This window comes from Phyllobates terribilis, unplaced genomic scaffold (assembly GCF_046119375.1).
Source record: "Phyllobates terribilis strain yellow unplaced genomic scaffold, ASM4611937v1 Scaffold_4__5_contigs__length_816908805, whole genome shotgun sequence".
NCBI lineage: Eukaryota > Metazoa > Chordata > Amphibia > Anura > Dendrobatidae > Phyllobates > Phyllobates terribilis.
This window is the reverse complement of record NW_027362764.1, coordinates 684,828,317-684,848,833: the sequence shown is the minus strand read 5'-3', so window position 1 is coordinate 684,848,833 and position 20,517 is coordinate 684,828,317. Positions and strand designations below refer to the sequence as shown.

Sequence of the window (20,517 nt, the reverse complement as noted above, 5' to 3'; positions counted from 1 at the left end):
ACAGGTTGGCTCTGAGGACGACAGGTGTGATAACGCACAGGGTGATGATGATGAGGTCGGAGATCCCACTTACTGTCAACCCACAGTCAGCCAAGAGATGAGGTCAGCAGAGGAGGTGGAGGAAGATGCTAGTGACGACGAGGTCAGGTTGCGCCTTCCTGGACAGAGACGTAGTACTGGAAGCACGTCAACAACTGCATCCTCAAACACAACTCTGCCTCTCACCACAAGTCGTGGTGGCTCTTCAGGTCGCATGGGTGCTAAGCCTTGCATAGCCTGGGCATTTTTTCAGATCGATAAAGATAACCCAACTCGTGTTATCTGTAACAATTGTCAGCAAAAGCTAAGTAGAGGCCAAAAAATACATAGTTTGAGTACTTCATGCATGAACCGGCACATGGACATGAAGCATAAGTTGCAGTGGGAAGCTCAGTGTGCTACAATGCGGCCTAGCCGGCCGGGCCAATCACCGTCTGCCATATCTTGTGCATCCGCGGCCTCTTCATCCTCTGTGACTGGGGGGACAGCAGTCACACCTGTTTTGGGGCGCAGACCTGCCACCTCTTTACCCGCAACAGCCAGCGTGATTGGCAGGTCATCATTTTCTTTGGAGGTGGTAACACCAGCTGGTGTTGAGCGCTGTCCGACATCGATAGCACCACCTTTGGATCAAGGCAACCTAACATGTCCGCCTGCATCTTCCTCACAGACCGGCAGTTTGCCGGGGACACCCTTATCAACCCCGTCTAAGCACAATAGCCAGCCCTCGGTCCCTCAGATGTGGACAAGTAAAAGACCATTTCCTCCTAGCCATGAGAAAGCTAAGAGGTTGAATTTCACCATCTGCAAGCTCTTGGCTACAGAAATGCTGCCTTTCCGCCTGGTGGACACAGAGGATTTTCGAGACCTTATGTCCGTCGCAGTGCCCCAGTACCAGATGCCCAGTCGGCACTACTTCTCAAAGAAAGGTGTGCCTGCGCTCCACCAGCATGTCGCACATAACATCACCGCTTCTTTGAGAAACTCTGTGTGTGACAGGGTGCATTTCACCACAGACACTTGGACGAGTAGGCATGGACAGGGGCGTTACATGTCGCTGACTGGGCACTGGGTAACTATGGTGACAGCAGGACAAGGGGCTGCTGTCCAAGTCTTGCCGTCCCCACGAGTTGTGCGTCAATCCTCTTTATGTCAAAGTTCCTCCACTGCTTCTGCCTCCTCAACCTCCTCTCGGTCTTCCACCTGCACCCAAAGCCTGTCTGGTCATGCCACAAGCTTTCTAACTGCGCAGAAGGGATCCTGCACACCTCCTTACTATGCGGGCAGTAGGGCTCAACGTCATCAGGCGGTTTTTACATTGAAATGTCTGGGAAATGTGAGTCACACAGCTGAGGAGTTGTGGTCAGCTCTGGAGAACCAATTTCATGAATGGTTGTCTCCACTGGACCTGAAACCAGGGAAGGCCGTGTGCGACAATGCTGCAAACCTGGGAGCGGCCCTTCGCCGGGGCAATGTCACACATGTGCCTTGTATGGCTCACGTGTTGAACCTGGTTGTCCAGCAATTTTTAGCCCACTATCCCAGACTAGATGGCCTTCTGCAGAGGGCACGGTCGCTGTGTGCTCACTTCCGCCGTTCACATCCCGCAGCTCAGCGACTTACATCTCTACGGAAGTCGTTGGGCCTGCCACTTCACCGGCTAAAATGCGATGTGCCTACCCGGTGGAATTCAACTCTGCACATGTTGCAGCGACTGTGGCAGCACCGACAAGCCCTGGTGCAATACGTTCTGACGTATAGCCTGGGCCAACGAGATTCAGAGGTGGGGAAAATCACGCTGGAGGAGTGGTCTCAGATCAGGGACCTATGCACCCTTCTGCACAGTTTTGAAATGGCGACGAAGATGTTTAGTGCTGACGATGCCATTATCAGCATGACTATTCCGGTGAATTACATGCTGGAGCACATGTTAAACAGAATTCGGAGTCAGGTGGTGGCACAAGAGGAGGTGGAGGAAGTAGAGGAGGAGGAGTTGTATGCGGAAGGGCTAACATCTGCAAGGTCCAGACGGTCGGCAGCACCAAGGCGGCAGGCATGTGAGGGTGGGGGAGATGGTTTTACCAGGGTGCATGGTAGCAGCCAAACTAGTGAGGAAGGTGCAGGAGCCCAGGAAGAAGTGGAGGACGAACTGATGGAAGACTCATCAGATGAGGGAGACCTTGATCACATTTCTGTTGTGCGAGGTTGGGGGGAGAGGACAGAGGAAGGAAGCATGATTGTTACCTCGCCACCAACACAACAGGGACTTGGTGCTCCTGGATGCGCAACACACATGAGTGCCTTCTTGCTGCACTACCTGCAACATGACCCTCGAATTATGAGAATTAGAAATAATCCTGACTACTGGGTTGCCACACTGTTAGATCCCCGGTACAAAAGTAAATTTGCAGAAATTATTCCTGCCATAGAAAGGGATGCACGCATGCAGGAGTATCAGCAGAGACTGTTGCAGAATCTTACATGTGCTTTTCCACAAAATACCAGTGGTGCACGTAGTGAATCTCACAGTTCCAACTTGCCAACCGTGGGACCGTCAAGTGTTCAGCACTCAAACCATAACAGAACCACAGTATCTGCTGGTAACATCAATTTTGCGGAATCATTTCACCACTTTTTTAGCCCATCCTTTGCAAGGCCACAGGAGACAAGAAGTCTGACACATAGTCAACGCCTAGAGACGATGGTACAGGAGTATCTCCAAGTAAACATTGAAGCCACGACTGTGTCACTGGACCCTTGCTCTTTTTGGGCTTCCAATCTGGATAAATGGCCGGAGCTAGCCACTTACGCCTTGGAGATCTTGTCATGCCCCGCAGTCAGCGTTCTGTCTGAACGTGTGTTCAGCGCTGCTGGTGGTGTGCTGACAGATAAGCGCACGCGGCTCTCCACTGATAATGTAGACAGACTCACGTTCATAAAGATGAACAAATCATGGATCCGAAACGACTTTTCTACCCCTGTGTCATCCTGGGGAGAGTAAAAGCTTGATGATTGGTTAAAATCACCCTACCAACCGTTTTAAGCTTTCAAATTACTAATCATGTTTATCTGTATCTTGACTGGAAAATAATTTGGGCTTTGTAGCAGTGTGCAGCACTGATCCTATTAGGCCATCTATACTAAAGCTTCACCAGATTTAAAATTAAAAATAATTTTTAGCTGCATCTAGCCCGGAAAATAATTTTGGGGCTCCGATATGCGCAAGGCACATAAGTGCCTTCTTGCTGCACTACCTGCAGCATGACCCTCATATTGTCAGAATTCGAAGTAATCATGACTACTGGGTTGCCACACTCTTAGATCCCCCAAACTTTTCGATCAACCTTTTCATTTTAATAAAGACCAAAAAAATGGTCATTTTTGAAATTATAAGCATTAGCAGGTTGTTAGAAACTGAAATCAAACAGTTTTCAACTCAAAACTTTATTCTAGGTGATGTTACATTTTCACATAGGACCCCTTGTTCGAAAAGGAGCTTCTGAACTCTCTCGTCCATTGAATTTGTCAGGTTTTGGATGGTTTCTGCTTCAATTGTTTTGCATGAGGACAGAATACCCTCCCAGAGCTGTTGCTTAGATGTGAACTGCCTCCCGCCATCATAGACACTCCTTTTAATGATGCTCCAAAGGTTCTGAATGGGGTAGAGGTCAGGGGAGCATGGGGGTCACACCATAAGTTTGTCCCCTTTTATGCCCATATCAGCCAGAGATGCAGATGTTTTATGTGCAGCATGAGATGGTGCATTATCATGCAGAAAAATGATCTTGCTGTGAAATACACGGTTCTTCTTCTTGAACCATGGCAGGAAGTGCTGTTTGAGAAAATCCACATACATTATGGAATTCATCTTTAGCGCCTTCAGGGATCCTAAAGGGGCCGACAATCTCTCTCCCCATGATTCCAGCCCAAAACATTACTCCACCTCCTCCTTGTTGGCGCTGTAGCCGTGTTTGCGTGGGGTGTCCATCAACCAGCCATCCTCCACTCCATCCATCTGGACCATCGAGCGCTGCACGGCACTCATCCGTGAACAAAACAGTTTTGAAATCAGTCTTCATGTAATGTTTGGCCCACTGGAGCCGTTTCTGCTTGTGTGAAGTGGATAGAGGAGGTCGACAGGATGGCGCATGCACAGCTGCAAACCTCTGAAGGACCCTGCATCTTGTTGTTCGGGGGACGTTGGAGGCACAAGCAGCTTCAAAAACTTGTCTGCTGCTATGACAAGGCTTTTTTGCCGCTGCTCTTTCAACCTGACGTAATTGCCTGTAGGAAAGAGTCCTCAATTTGCCCTTATCAGCACGCACACATGTGTACTGTGAATCAGCTACATACTTCTTGATTGCCAAGACACTTCATCCTGATCATCGCACAATGTTGATTGTAGTCATGCCTTGACCTAAACACTCCACAATTTGTTGCTTCTCAGCAGCCGACACATCCTTTTTCTTTCCCATTTTGGCAGAAAATGTAGGCTGCTTAATAATGTGAGAGAGCCTTCTTAAGTAGTCTTGCCTTTCATTGGACACACCTGCCAAACTAATTAGCACAGGTGTCTGCAATTGCTTACAGTGATATAAAGAGCCCTGACACACATCACCATCAATGAGTTTAACTGACAAACAAACAAATTCTTCCCTTATCACTCCTAAACACTTTTTGCATAATAATTTGGAACGCAGTGTACATGTGCTTTTCCACAAAACACCAGTGGTTCACGTAGTGAATCTTACAGTTCTAACTTGCCAACCGTGGTCTGTATGGAGTTGTTCAATAAAGGGCCCAAAATTAAGATAACATAGATGGGAGAGGTCTCTATGAATAGGAATTCCTAAGTATTTGATACCCTGTGAGGGCCAGGCAAAGGGAAAGTTGGACTGGATGGAATCCTATATGGATTTGGGGAGGGAGACATCGAGGGCCTCAGACTTCGCTGCATTGATTTTAAAATTGTACCATGTAACAAAGTGATCTATTTCAGCCATAACAGCATGGATGGATATATGTGATTGAGTGATATATACTAGGACATCATCAGCAAATAGAGAGCACTTGTACTCGGTGCCTCCCACCTCAATCCACCTAATATTGGGGTTATGGCGAATTGATGAGAGCAGGTGTTCCGTCACTAGGATGTATAAGAGAGGGGACAGAGGACATCACTGCCTTGTCCCATTGGTGATTGTGAAAGGTGATGAAAATGTTCTGACGCACCCCCTGGGCCTTGGGACACCCGGAGCCGGACCCTTTTTGGTGGATGCTGGTGGTTGTAGTCTTCGTGGCGGCGACCCGGTTCTGTGGTTCAGGGCGGTCAAACCAGTGGCGGAACTATTTATGTGGTTTTGATGTTTAAATGTCCGACTACGCCACCCGTGGATTGCGGTCAGAGTGAACCGCCGCTACAGGGCAGACCACTGAGGCTGGTGTTGTGGGTGCAGCAGAGCGTAGCATAACTCCCCACGGGAGGAGTATAGCCTCAGGGCAGTGTATGCGGAGGATGGGGGTGATGGTGCAGGGCAGCAGCAGTAACGACACGGAGTCAGTGATGCAGTTCAGGGCCTTTACTCACAGTTCTTATTATCCAGACCACGTCTGCAGGTAACGGCTGCCCACGTCGTACTGTGCTCACCAGGTGAGGGGCTCAGACAACTCCCAGATAACTTTGGAGCACTTCACAGGACCCCCTTTGTGTGTCCTTTGTCTGGCCTTTCTTACCAACGCTTCTGTCCGGCTACCTCGGGCCTCCTCTTGGTAAACTTGGCGCCAGTTTCCCTGACCCTATGTGGTGCCTTCCTAGCGGGTGTAGCGAGGGGCTGCGCCACATAAAATGTCAGAGCCTCCGGTTTCTAGCTGAGGGTCGTTTCCTGCCTCCACTAGTTCGGGGACCGGTCTCCCCCTTTGGCCTGACCCCTCCACGCAGGTGGATTCGGGCGTGCGGTGGCGACTCGCCCGTCCGCACCCCTGGGATCCCTTCATTCCTCGTTCCTGGAGCCTTCTCCGCTCCTCTTCCTTCCTTCTCCCTCTTCCAGGCCTGGGCCTCTGTTACTAGGCCCGCCTCCGGAGCAGAGCTCATGCAGAGCCCCTGCTCCCTGCCACTTCTGCTCAGACTTCTCTGCACTGAACTAAGATGGTGCCCACCTTTTATACTCCCTTCTCAATGCACCCAGGAACTGCTTCCTCCCTGCTCCTGCACTACAGGGTTCCCCTTCCTCAGTGTTCCCTCCCCCCACTCCAGCCAGGGACAGGGACTGTCGTGCCCATCTCAGGGGCATATTGGTTGCCCTGCCCCACAGCAATGTGGTGTAATGCATGCAGGTGTCGGGTCCTGATCCACACTCCATCCTTACCTGAGAGTGAGATATCACACCTCTGGGTGAGGTGCAATACATCTGTAGCAACCGAGCCCTCAGGGTGCTACAGTTCCATTTATCTTCAGCCTAGGTGACGTATTGCGATACAGGGCCGTGATTTTGGCTATAAAAGGGTCCCCTAGACCCCTACCCCAAGCTTTTTAAGAGAATCATATATGGGGTGCCAATAGACTCTATGGAATGCTTTCTCAGCATCCAACGAGAGTATCTAATTACAAATTTTTAACTGCATCTAGCCCAGGAAATACTTTGTGCCTTGTAGCAGTGTCTGCTAGTCAGCGGATTATCCCGGCTGTTAAGCAAGCTGCACCACCTGTAGTTTAGACACTTAATTTTTTCAAAGGAAATGCTTCGGGACCATGGGATACTTAGTGAAGAGCATCAGGAGGCACCCCAAGGCATAGGGGCTGGGACTGGCAGTAGGATGTCTTGCGGTGGACAGCCGAGCTCGATCCTTATAAAAGCTTTTTAACTGCAGCAGCTTTAGTGGACGCTACTGGAGCTGGTATTACCGCGGCTGCTGGCATGAGACTTGCCCTCCAATAGACCCTTGTAAATGGATTTAAAGTGTATTCATTCAAATTAGAGAGACAATTTAAATTAAAAAGCTTAGAGCTGCCTCCACCACAGGGGGGCTCGCTCGACCCACCAGCGGACAGGCACCAGTATTGGGAGAGGGGGGCTGGCCGTCAGGGTTCACCGCGGCTCTGGCACAAACCCGGCGACACGGAGGTGGCACAGGCAGGAGCGGACTGGCCGTGTCGGCTTCTCACTTTTTGGATTTTAGAAGGGCATGACATGCCTATATCTGTGTCTCACCCTCCTTTTACTCCTCCACCTCTTTTATTTTCGCATGACTATATGTACTTGTCACTTTTCCATGTGTTAGTTATGTCTTCTGAGCAGTTTGTCAGCTTTTGGACACCTTTGAAGGTGTTTTCTATGTGTTTCTATGTGTTTTTGTTTGCCTGCCATTGGTTTTAACGGTGTTCGAAGGTGTTCGACGAACAGTTCGACGGACAGTTCGGCGAACACACGGGTGTTCGACGAACCGAACCGAACTCGAACACTATGGGGGTGGCTCAACACTAGTCAAAATCCATGCCTGTAGAAATTCAGAGACATTTGAGAGCTTCTCTGATAAGTTTGCTTTATCCAATGAGGAGAGGAATCAATTATTTAAAATATGGATTCCTGTGACATTGTCCAGACGTTTACATTTAATGCCCTGTGAAAATGACTCTCCTAATGGATGGGAAAATGATTCGGACAGATTAAGATATTTGATTTATTGTGTCACAAAGGATTTTCCCAACATAGAAGATCTGCAGAAACTAAGGATTGGTAGGAAGGAATGTACATATACATTCATGTCCATATTTGAACGGTTGTACAAAGCTCTCATCAAAAATGGAAAAGTACAACATATGATAACAACTTTTGTACAAAAATTCAAATTCCTAAATTCAGTTTCCAAAGTTATGGCATCACAAAAAAATTCATTATTTGAATGTGCGCAGATGCTGGATTTTGTTAGAAAACATGAGAATCGTGAAAAGAAAATAAATCAAGCTAAATTCATAAAACCAGGAAAGGTAAAATCTTACCAAAAGCCAATATCAAACTCTCCTAGACTGAGTCATCCCCATAGTGAACTCTATCAAATACGCAGAAGATTTCATATATGTTATAAGCCATATCAGCCAGTGCAAAGATCCATCTCTCCACAGAATGAGTTAATTCTCAGTCAGAACTGTGATTCTCTAAAAAGGAAAATGGCTGAACCTAATGGACAGAGACAGGTGAGACGACCAACTCACAGTGACGTCATGGAATGTGGACAGAAGAACAGGCAGTTCTCTGAGGTTTTGAAGGATAGAAAAATGTCTTTCCTAAATCGGGCGTTCCTGGAGATATTTGAGAGAGACAGAAGATTTGGTTTAGGGAGTGGCTAAGGAAAAACTGTAATTATAATGTTGTATCAAAATGTAATACAATGTCTCAATATTTATTTATAATCTTACACAGTAAAATTGTAGTTACATAGTTTCTAATAGTTCATATATATATATATATATATATATATATATATATATATATATATTATATATATATACACTTGTCTAAGTAGAGATTGCGTATAATTGTATTTATATATACATTTATAAAATATATATATATATATTAATTAATAAATTAGAACTTCATATATATAAATTTAAGTAGCAATATTTTGAATTACATTAGAACCAACCAATATATGTATAAGATATTTAAATAATTCTGTTTCTGTATGAATTTGATATTTAATTTTATTTTCTTATATTTCCTTAGAGTTTTCATTCCAAAGCAGGATTTGATCAAAGAACTCTAAAATGGATTTATTTCTTTATTCACACAGGAAGCGAAAAAATTGCATGATTTTATGTGTATAACATTTTAAAATAATAACAATATATCTAGTTGAACTATAATATATATGTAATACTTATTAATTCTTTTGTGTTGCTAATATTTTCTGTGCATGAAGTGTTCGTGCAAATTAAAGTAGCTTTACAGCATGACGTGTGACAGCTGTGGCCTTTGAACTTTGAGCTAATAGTATAGGATCCCATTCATTCTATTTTCAACTGATGTAACTTAAGACCGGGCAGCCAGTGAAAAAAGAATCTAAGACAAGAGTTTTTTCAAGTGTCTGAAATTCCAGTGACTTACTCTCATATTATATAATATGTACTTGGGGAATATTCAAAGAAATAGAATCATAGAATCATAGAATGGTAGAGTTGGAAGGGACCTCCTGGGTCATCTGGTCCAACCCCCTGCTCAAAGCAGGATTCACTAGATCATCTCAGACAGATGTCTGTCCAGCCTCTGTTTGAAGACGTCCATTGAAGGGGAACTCACCACCTCTCGTGGCAGCCTGTTCCACTCATTAATGACCCTAACTGTCAAAAAGTTTTTTCTAATATCTAATCTGTGTCTCCTCCCATTTAGTTTCATCCCATTGCTTCTAGTCTTTCCTTGTGCAAATGAGAATAAAGATGATCCTTCTACAATGTGACAGCCCTTGACATATTTGTAGACAGCTATTAAGTCTCCTCTCAGTCTTCTTTTTTGCAAGCTAAACATTCCCAAATCCTGCAACCGTTCCTCATAGGACATGGTTTGCAGACCAGTCACCATTCTGGTCGCTCTTCTCTGAACTTGCTCCAGTTTGTCTATGTCTTTTTTAAATTGTGGTGCCCAAAACTGTACACATTATTCCAGATGAGGTCTGACCAAAGAGGAGTAAAGACCGATAATGACTTCACGTGATCTAGACTGTATGCTTCTGTTAATACATCCCAGAATTGTATTTGCCTTTTTTGCTGCTGCATCACACTGTTGACTCATGTTCAGTCTATGATCTATTAGTATACCTAAGTCTTTTTCACATGTACTGTTGCTTAGCTCTATTCCTCCCATTCTGTATATGCTTTTTTCATTTTTTATTGCCCAGATGTAGTACTTTGCATTTTTCCCTGTTAAAAACCATTCTGTTGGTTGCTGCCCACTGCTCCAGTTTATTTAGGTCTTTTTGAATCCTCTCTCTCTCTTCTCTAGTATTAGCTATGCCTCCTAGCTTTGTGTCATCAGCAAATTTAATCAGTTTACCCTCAATTCCTTCATCTAAATCATTGATAAAGATGTTGAACAATACAGGTCCCAGGACGGAGCCCTGTGGTACCCCACTTGAGACATTCATCCAGCTGGATGTGAAGCCATTTACAACCACCCTTTGAGTCCGATCACTAAGCCAGTTATGAATCCACCTAACAGTTGCCTGGTCCATTGCATACTTGGTCATTTTTTCAATGAGGATGGTGTGAGATACTTTGTCAAATGCTTTGCTGAAGTCAAGATATACTATATCTACAGCATTTCCCTGATCCACCCAGTCAGTGATTCTGTCATAGAAGGAAATTAAGTTAGTCTGACATGACTTGTTAGTTACAAACCCATGCTGACTCTGGTTAATCACTTCATTCTTATCCATGTACTTACATACATGTTGTTTAATAATTTGTTCAAAGATCTTTCCTGGTATAGAAGTCAGACTAACCGGCCTATAGTTCCCTGGGTCCACCTTCTTCCCCTTTTTGAAGATAGGAACAACATTTGCTCTTCTCCAGTCTTCTGGGACTTCTCCTGTTCTCCAAGAATTTTCAAAGATTATGGAGAGTGGTTCTAAAATTTCTTCTACGATCTCCTTCAGTACTCTGGGGTGTAATTCATCTGGACCTGGAGACTTGAACTCATTTATGTTAGCTAAATATTCCCTCACAATCTTTCTGTTTACAGATAACTTGGATTCCTCTATTCCTTTAAAAGGAAAGTGGAGATCAGTTGATGTTACATTTTCTTTCTGAGAGAAAACAGATGCAAAATAAGAATTAAAACGTTCGGCCTTCTCAACATCCTCTCTTACCATTTCTCCATTTTCATCCTGTAAAAATCCTATAGCATCTTTGACTTTTCTTTTACTTTTGACATACCCCCAAAATCCTTTTTTATTGCTTTTGACATCTCTTGCAAGCCTTAATTCATTGTCAGCTTTAGCTAACCTGATACGTGCCCTGCTGGATCTGCAGACTGCATTATAATCTTCTTTAGATATGCCTCACTCTTTCCATTTAATAAACATTTCTTTCTTTCTTTTTAGCATGTGTTTAAGTTCTGTGTTCATCCATCCTGGTTTCCTTAAATGCTTCCCATTCTTCCTACTTTTCGGGATTGTTAACGATTGTGCTTTGAGAATCTCATTTTTAAAAATTTCCCATCCTTCCTGGACATTTTTGTCCTTAAGGACATCCAGCCATTGGATCCCTCCTATTCTCTTTCTGAGTCTCTTAAAATCTGCCTTTCTAAAATATAACCTTGAAGTTTGAGTCTTCACATGTCTTCCTCCTCTAGTTATCCAAAATTCTATAATAGCATGATCGCTGCCTCCTAGGGTCCCAGCCACCTTTACCTCCTCAACCATTTCCTCCCTGTTTATAAGGATTAGATCCAAAGTAGCAGATCCACTTGTTTTCTCCCCTACCTTTTGGAAGATAAAGTTGTCAGCAAGAGAGGATAAGAATTTGCTTGACCTGTTAGTTTTACTTGACAGAGATTCCCAACAAATGTCTGGATAGTTGAAATCTCCCATGACCACTACGTCATATTTTTTGGAGAACTTGGTCATTTGATACATAAAGAGTTCATCCATATCTTCAGCTTGCCCAGGTGGCCTGTAGTAAATGCCTACAATGGTGTCCTTTCCGTTGTTCTCTCCTTGTATTCTTACCCAAACAGTTTCCACAGAACTCCCAGTCTCTGAAGCTTCAATCTCTGTGCAGATATACGCTTTTCTAACATACAATGCAACACCTCCTCCTCGTTTATCAAGTCTGTTTCTTGCAAATAAGTTGTATCCTTTTAGCCTTTTATTCCAATCATGTGTATCGTCCCACCAAGTTTCAGTGATTCCAATGACATCATATTCCTTTTCCTGCGTTAGTAGTTCCAATTCTCCTTGTTTGTTGCCCATGCTTTGTGCATTTGTATAAAAACATTTTAGTTTGTGATTGGTTTCTCTTCCTCCCATATTTTTATTATTTAAATTGTTTTGTCTTTGTTCTTCCTTTCCACTTCCAGTAGCAGAGATCTCAATAGTATTTGTCAGCTGTATGGCTTTTTCTGGCCTTTTGCTTCCCTTCCCACATTGTTCTAGTTTAAAGCTCTTCTGATGAGTGTAGCAAGGCGACTTCCAAATACATGTTTTCCAGTCTTCGTAAGGTGCACCACATCTCTAGCAAGTAGTCCATCGTATAGGTAATTCATTCCGTGATCCAGAAATCCAAATCCTTGTTGACGGCACCATCGACGTAGCCAGTTGTTCACCTGTAGAATCTTATTCCACCTCATTGTTCCATGGCCATCCACTGGGAGGATGGATGAGAAGACCACCTGCGCTCCCAATTCTTTCACTTTCTTGCCTAAGTCTTCAAAGTCACTGCAGATGGTTTCCAGGTCCTTTCTTGCGGTGTCATTTGTCCCCACATGTAGTAGCAGGAATGGGTAGTGATCTGTAGATCTGAAGAATCTTGATATCCTGTCAGACACATCTTTAATTTTTGCTCCTGGAAGACAGCACATTTCTCTTCAGGTTATGTCTGGTCTGCAGATAGCGGCCTCTGTTCCTCTTAACAGGGAATCCCCCATGACCACCACTCTCCGTTTTTTCTTCACAACATTCTTCTTTTTCCATCCAGGAGGATTCTGAGGGCTTACAAGTTTATTCATTGCTGGCAAAGTCTTATTTTGCTGTATTTCTTCATGGTTCTCCTGCGTGAGAGCCTGGTACTGGTTCCTGAGCAGTATGGGTGCTGACTGCCTCTCGATCCTCCTGCTTCTGTGGGTCACATGCTTCCATTCCTCTGTATCGTCAGGTGCAGTTCAAATTTCTTCTCTTTCTGAATCATGAAGAGATAATTCTGCTCTGTCTAAGAACTCTTCACCTTCCTTAATGATTTTCAAGGTAGTTAACCTCTCTTCTAGATTTCGCAACTTCTCCTCCAACAGGGACACAAGCTTGCATTTCTGGCATGTGAAGTTTGGCTTTTCCACTGGCAAGTCTGTGAACATGTAGCAGGATGTCCTCTTTTCAGCTCCAACAGCCAAAATCCAGTGTTCTTTGAGCTCGCGGAGACTCTTCACTTACCCCAAAATGCAGTGGGAATATGCAAATTATCTCCTCAGGACTCCTCCCCTGGTTTACCGATGTCCTCTTTTCAGCTCCAACAGCCAAAATCCAGTGTTCTTTGAGCTCGTGGAGACTCTTCACTTACCCCAAAATGCAGTGGGAATATGCAAATTATCTCCTCAGGACTCCTCCCCTGGTTTACCGATGTCCTCTTTTCAGCTCCAACAGCCAAAATCCAGTGTTCTTTGAGCTCGCGGAGACTCTTCACTTACCCCAAAATGCAGTGGGAATATGCAAATTATCTCCTCAGTACTCCTCCCCTGGTTTACCAATGTCCTCTTTTCAGCTCCAACAGCCAAAATCCAGTGTTCTTTGAGCTCGCGGAGACTCTTCACTTACCCCAAAATGCAGTGGGAATATGCAAATTATCTCCTCATGACTCCTCCCCTGGTTTACCGATGTCCTCTTTTCAGCTCCAACAGCCAAAATCCAGTGTTCTTTGAGCTCGCGGAGACTCTTCACTTACCCCAAAATGCAGTGGGAATATGCAAATTATCTCCTCAGGACTCCTCCCCTGGTTTACCGATGTCCTCTTTTCAGCTCCAACAGCCAAAATCCAGTATATAAATATAAAGATATTCAATTGATATGGCAATGCGCATTAATAAATTGGGATACAACAATTTTGGGTTAAATATATATATATATATATAAAACTTCATATGTGGAATGTTTGAGTTGAACAGATCTGTGAATGTCAGAGTGAAGGTGACAGATGAGTAAATCAGCAGCTGCTAAGTGTGATTGATGTGACAGAGGCCTCGTATGTTTGTATGTTTGAAAAAAAAAATGTTTCTTTATGTGAAGGCACAAAAATATATTTAATTCTGAGGAAATTATAATACATAATTAGGTATTACAGTGCCTACAAGTAGTATTCAACCCCCTGCAGATTTAGGTGGTTGACACATGCGGAATTAACTTGGCATTGTGACATTTGTACTGTAGATCAGCCTGGAAGTGGGAAATGCACTGCAGCAACTTTTTTTTTTGTTTTTTTGTTTTTTTAAAACGTTAAAAGTTAATTCAGAGTGTCATTTATTATTCAACCCCTCAAACCACAAGAATTCTGTTTGTTCCCCCTAAAGTATTAAGAAGTAGTTCAGGCACCAAGAATAATGAGCTTCACATGTGTGGATTAAAGATCTCTTTTGCCAGCCTTTTCTGACTATTTAAGACCCTCCCCAAACTTGTGAACAGCACTCAGACATGGTCAACATGGGAAAGACAAAAGAGCATTCCAAGGCCATCAGAGACAAGATCGTGGAGGGTCACAAGGCTGGCAAGGGGTACAAAACCCTTTCCAAGGAGTTGGGCCTACCTGTCTCCACTGTTGGGAGCATCATCCGTAAGTGGAAGGCTTATGGAACTACTGTTAGCCTTCCACGGCCTGGACAGCCTTTGAAAGTGTCCTCCCGTGACGAGGCCAGGCTTGTCCGAAGAGTCAAGGCTAACCCAAGGACAACAAGGAAGGAGCTCCTGGAAGATCTCATGGCAGTGGGGACATTGGTTTCAGTCAATACCATAAGTAACGTACGCCACCGCAATGGTCTCCGTTCCAGACGAGCCCGTAAGGTACCTTTACTTTCAAAGCGTCATGTCAAGGCTCGTCTACAGTTTGCTCATGATCACTTGGAGGACTCTGAGACAGACTGGTTCAAGGTTCTATGGTCTGATGAGACCAAGATCGAGATCTTTGGTGCCAACCACACACGTGACGTTTGGAGACTGGATGGCACTGCATATGACCCCAAGAATACCATCCCTACAGTCAAGCATGGTGGTGGCAGCATCATGCTGTGGGGCTGTTTCTCTGCCAAGGGGCCTGGCCATCTGGTCCGCATCCATGGGAAGATGGATAGCACGGCCTACCTGGAGATTTTGGCCAAGAACCTCCGCTCCTCCATCAAGGATCTTAAGATGGATCGTAATTTCATCTTCCAACAAGACAACGACCCAAAGCACACAGCCAAGAAAACCAAGGCCTGGTTCAAGAGGGAAAAAGTCAAGGTGTTAGAGAGGCCTAGTCAGTCTCCTGACCTTAACCCAATTGAAAACTTGTGGAAGGAGCTCAAGAATAAAGTCCACATGAGACACCCAAAGAACCTAGATAACTTGGAGAAGATCTGCATGGAGGAGTGGGCCAAGATAACTCCACAGACCTGTGCCGGCCTGATCAGGTCTTATAAAAGACGATTATTAGCTGTAATTGCAAACAAGGGTTATTCCACAAAATATTAAACATAGGGATTGAATAATAATTGACCCACACTTTTATGTTTAAAATTTAATAAAATTCAACTGAGCAACATAACTTTTTGGTTTGTAAGATTTATGCTTCTGTTCATAAAACCTACTCTCGTTTGCAGTTTGAAGGCTCTAACTTATTTGCATCTTATCAAACCAGCTAAATCTGCAGGGGGTTGAATACTACTTGTAGGCACTGTATCTACATATATATATTTCTATATTTCTTTAATAATTATTATTTCTTGATTTAACTAATAGTGGATAAGGGCAACCACACATCAAAATGGTTTACAAAGCAAATTTATATTTAGAATAATTTTCCACATGATAATATTCTTGAATAACTATAATATTATTTTTAATGGTTACCTAAATAGGTACACACCTCTCTTTAGTCAAATCTATGCTACTCATCGATTTGAAATTTATGCACAATATTTCTAGAAGAATAATTATTTTTAATTTGGTTCTGATATATACATAAATTTTATAAAATAATATTTTTGGTATGAAGGGGGAAAATGTGTTTTTGATCCTGATTACATAATCACTTTTGATCAATACTTATTTTCCACACATTTTAATAAAGAAGAAATAATAATAAGGTACTATGGTATAATTAAGAAGGGTATTACATGCAAAGTTGCATAATTTAATATTTTTTGGTGGTACAAGGTTATGACAAATATGAAATCATCCAGATAATGGAGATATAAGGGTATTTTTTATGGAGAATATAATTACTCTGCATTTGTCATTAAAATTTAAAGGCCTTATTTTTATTTTTATTCTTATTTTTACTCTTAATTTTATTTTTCATTTTTAAAATTTTATTCTTACTTTATACTTCTTATTTTTCTATTTTTTCATTTTTTAATTCTCATTTGATTTTATTTGAGTTCAATATCTCAATTGAGAAAACACATTAATATTTAATAAAGTAATGTCTAATACAAGAGTATTGCTTCATTAAATATATATTGCTAAAGAAAAAATTGTTTACATTTTCTGAGTAAACACAACAATTCATTCATTCATTTATTCATTCATTCATACATTCATATATTTATTCATTTTGGTTCAGGAGTATACATTCTTTGATATTATTGGTTTAATAAAGATATAAAAACTTGTTTTTTCAAAATACACTGATACCTATGGGTTGGAAAAGGTAATTACACCTATGACAAAAAAATGTTCTATCATATGGAGAACTTGATTGATAATGAATTATTATCTATTATTGTTTGTTATTCCAAACATAATTTATTTTAATATTTTGATAATAATTAGATGGATATTACTGATTGCTATGGTACGCTGTGATATTATAGGTTAGGAAAAACTGCCAGATTTGGTATCAGATTAGGGAATGAAGACTTCAATCAAGACATCGCAATTATGAATTCTATCTTAATAAAGACTTTTAATTTTTATAAATCAAAGAGATTCTCAAAAGTTACAAGAAGAAGCAACTGATATCCGGACGTCTCAGAAGGTAACAGGTGTGACTGCTGAGTGTTAAAATAGACTGTGTCCATTACATACAATACAATTCACACCACTGATCACCAGGACAGCAGAGGACGATGATCCTATATGTACTGTGTTGTGTTTAGGTTTCATCACGTTCCAGTGGTTTCTTATCACCTGCAACGCTTCAATGAAAGCTGGTGAACAGGTAATACCTGGCATATGTGTCCTGTATATAAAGGACTGAGTACTGGTTATGGTGCTATATAAAGCAGGAAAGTGTCAAGTTAACCCTTGCTTTACTGACCAAAGACGTCACATCTGTTCCAAAAGTGACACGAGACCAGTGCGGACACACGGAAGATTCCAAAGACGATCCAACGTAAGTCCAGGTGACACTGCACAGATATTAAAGCTACATTTCATCCATGGACTTTGTTTTCTTATCAACTGACACACATGATCTTTCTAATAAAGAGTACAGTTTATGGACTGAACAATAATGAACACAATTATGGACTGTACAATATCTACATGCTGTAATTTATTTCAAAGGAGTTTTCATCTAAAGACTGTGTTATAAAAGAACCAAGAAGAAGACGAGACGACGACCCGATGACATCAGATGATGACGATTGAACCCGCGATTGCTTCAATTTAGATATAGGGAAGTATAATTATACATATTAAATGAATATTAGTCATGGCTTACCATAACATGAATTCACATTATTATATAACAATAATCCGATATTGATACTATTATTACTATTATTATTATGGAAATTTAATGATATTGCCAAGGAAGAAGGAAAGAAAAAATGATTGATGAATGTATCTTCTTTTGAGAAATTTCAGTTAAAGTCCTTTTATTCTCAAAAAAGGGGGAAATGTTAAATGGTTAATTATGGAAATTCATTTGGAATGTTAATCGATAATCATTTTTCTGAGTTCTATGCCTCAGCCATCGTGTCTAGTTGACATGCACTATTTGTGTGTGTATTTTTGGTTCACTACCATATGTAGAACAGGTGTCCATACGACTGGCTATAAAAGCCCATGGTACAGAAAGGGGGGGCTCTCTTGCTGTGCCCACCCCACAAGACACAGAATCTTCATGCTGAGAAGTAGATGACATGTAGGCCTGGACACATGCTGGACAAAGACATGATTTACCAGCCAGGATCCAAGGAAAGATGGGTGAATCTCAACAATTAAGCTAATTATGGACAAATGGACAATTACTTTATAACTAATTATTGTATGTACCTGCTGCAATCTGATTCTTTTTAATGGACAATCCAAGAATAAATAGATACATTTTTTTATAAGAATATCGTGATATTGATACTTTGAGAAGGCCTCAGTAGAAAAAAATAATACAGGAAGAGTATTATTTTACAGTCTACCATCCAAGTACTAACCAGGCCCGACCCTGCTTAGCTTCCAAGATCAGATGAGATCGGACGTGTTCAGGGTGGTGTGGCCGTAGGCAGAGAGAAGCCTCTCACTTGCTGCTTTTCTACTTTGACGTCTGGCTGCCGGCTGCCTTTCCAGTGCTCAGCAAGACCAGGTCCTTTTGTGCTTTCCCTTCTCTTCAATTTTTTTGCTGGCTTCCTTAAAAGGTCTTGTAGACACAACGCCCCACTCAGAGCCGCTGAGCTCACTGATCGGCTGCAGCGCTGTCGACGGAACGTCAGCTTCACGGCCAATGCCACAGGCCGGGAGCAGAGGCGAGACTCACCGGCAGACACGGGTAGGGTGAGTAGAGCGCGGTTAGTTGCTTTCTAATAGGCTGCAGCCGGGGATTAACTTTTAATGAAAGGGAACAATCCCTTTGACTGTCTGCAGCGCGCCACACCTAGGAAGCGCACTCTCACACACAAGCCAGCATGCACACGTGATCGCACGTGACAACACCCCCTATCTGCCCCTACAACCTCTCCGTCACCATGCGTCAGACTCTCCTGCCTGTTTTATGATTTCAGGGCCCTAGCAGGAATCACCACCCCCTCCCTAATTCCTTCCGCACCTTCCTTGCCTTCCTTGCACTGAGGTTAGCTCTTTGGCAGCCGTCTGGCTTGGTTACACAAGCTTCTTTGCAGAGAAACATGTTACTTCTGCTGGCCCTCGCTAGGCGACCGGCATCCAAAACCTTCCCTGGGCACCTGCTGAAAGCCTGGCCCCTTCACGGCCCCGGGTGCTTTTAACGCCATCATTTCCACACGGCGAGCTGCGGAGTCAATAAGCACTCCTAGCCGTGGAAAGGAGCTCGGTGTCAGGCCTGCGTGAAGGCGGCGGGGTAGCGTAATTAGCTGCCTACTGGCTCAGAGGCCTTGGGGCTTCCATCATCTAAGTTACTTTGGGTCGGTGTCTGGCAAGGCGCCGTTCCATGCTAGCCGAGCTGGGCAGTAGGTAAAAACATCAATAAAATAGTCTACAGCACCCGGTATTCCCAGGAGGTCTCCCATCCAAGTACTGTCTGAGCCCAGCCCTGCTTTGCTTCTGAGATCAGATGAGATCAGGCGTATCCAAGGTGGTATGGCCAGTAGAAGCTGCTCGATCCATCGCCCGGCCAGCCTTTCTCAGGATCGCTTGGTGGCGAGCAATCTGTCCGTGACGGGGCGGGCTCCGAAGGGTCCATGCAAAGTCTGTGCCGTCCCTACAGGTGTGGTTTGTTTAGCAGTGATTCACCCGCCGCATCAGGTGTCTTCAAAAATGGCTCGGCGCAGGTTCTCCTGCAGGCTAAACCCTTCATCGTGGTAATGTGACAGAAAGAGCAAGCTGGACCCGTAACTTGGGGGCGGAGCGAGACGTCCAGGGGTGAATGAAGGAAGAGGGTGAGATGGTTGCCAGTGACTTTGAGCTGCTCTTCAGGGGGGAGGGTCGTGTTGCCTGCAAACGTCTTCTGCTTGGGGTTACCGGTGGTTGCCTCCAGCCACGGGGGAGACGCTGGTCCTGGTGAAAAGGAGCCTAGTATTAAAAGTAAAGAAGCAACAATGCTGGAGGCCCACGGTGATCAGAAGGACGCTGGTATTTTGCAGAGATGAAATAGCGCAAGAGAGAAACCAAATGAAAAAAAGAAAAGAGAATGAATGTGTGCACTTGTGAAAGGGAATGGAAAAAAGGCATAGAAGAGAGTGCCCCCTGCTGGTGGAAGGAAGGAAAAAGCAAAAGCCTACAGCACCTGGTATTCCCAGGTCGTCTCCCATCCAAGTACTAACCAGGCCCAACCCTGCTTAGCTTTTGAGATCAGACGAGATTGGGCGTGTTCAGGGTGGTGTGGCCATAGGCAGAGACTAGCCTCTCATTTGCTGCTTTTCTACTTTGATGTCTGGCTGCCGGCTGCCCTTTCCAGTGCTCAGCAAGACCAGGTCCTTTTGTGCTTTCCCTTCTCTTCAATTTTTTTGCTGGCTTCCTTAAAAGGTCTTGTATACACAACGACCCACTCAGAGCCGCTGAGCTCACTGATCGGCTGCAGCGCTGTCGACGGAACGTCAGCTTCACGGCCAATGCCACAGGCCGGGAGCAGAGGCGAGACTCTCCGGTAGACCCGGGTAGTGTGAGTAGAGCGCG

At 43.6% G+C, this 20,517-nt stretch overlaps 2 pseudogenes; both read right to left on the bottom strand.

The window, feature by feature from the left end:
- Positions 1 to 19,375: 19,375 nt before the first annotated feature.
- LOC141267596 (5S ribosomal RNA) lies at positions 19,376 to 19,495 on the bottom strand (annotated as a pseudogene).
- Positions 19,496 to 20,116: 621 nt separating this feature from the next.
- LOC141267538 (5S ribosomal RNA) lies at positions 20,117 to 20,235 on the bottom strand (annotated as a pseudogene).
- Positions 20,236 to 20,517: the final 282 nt, after the last annotated feature.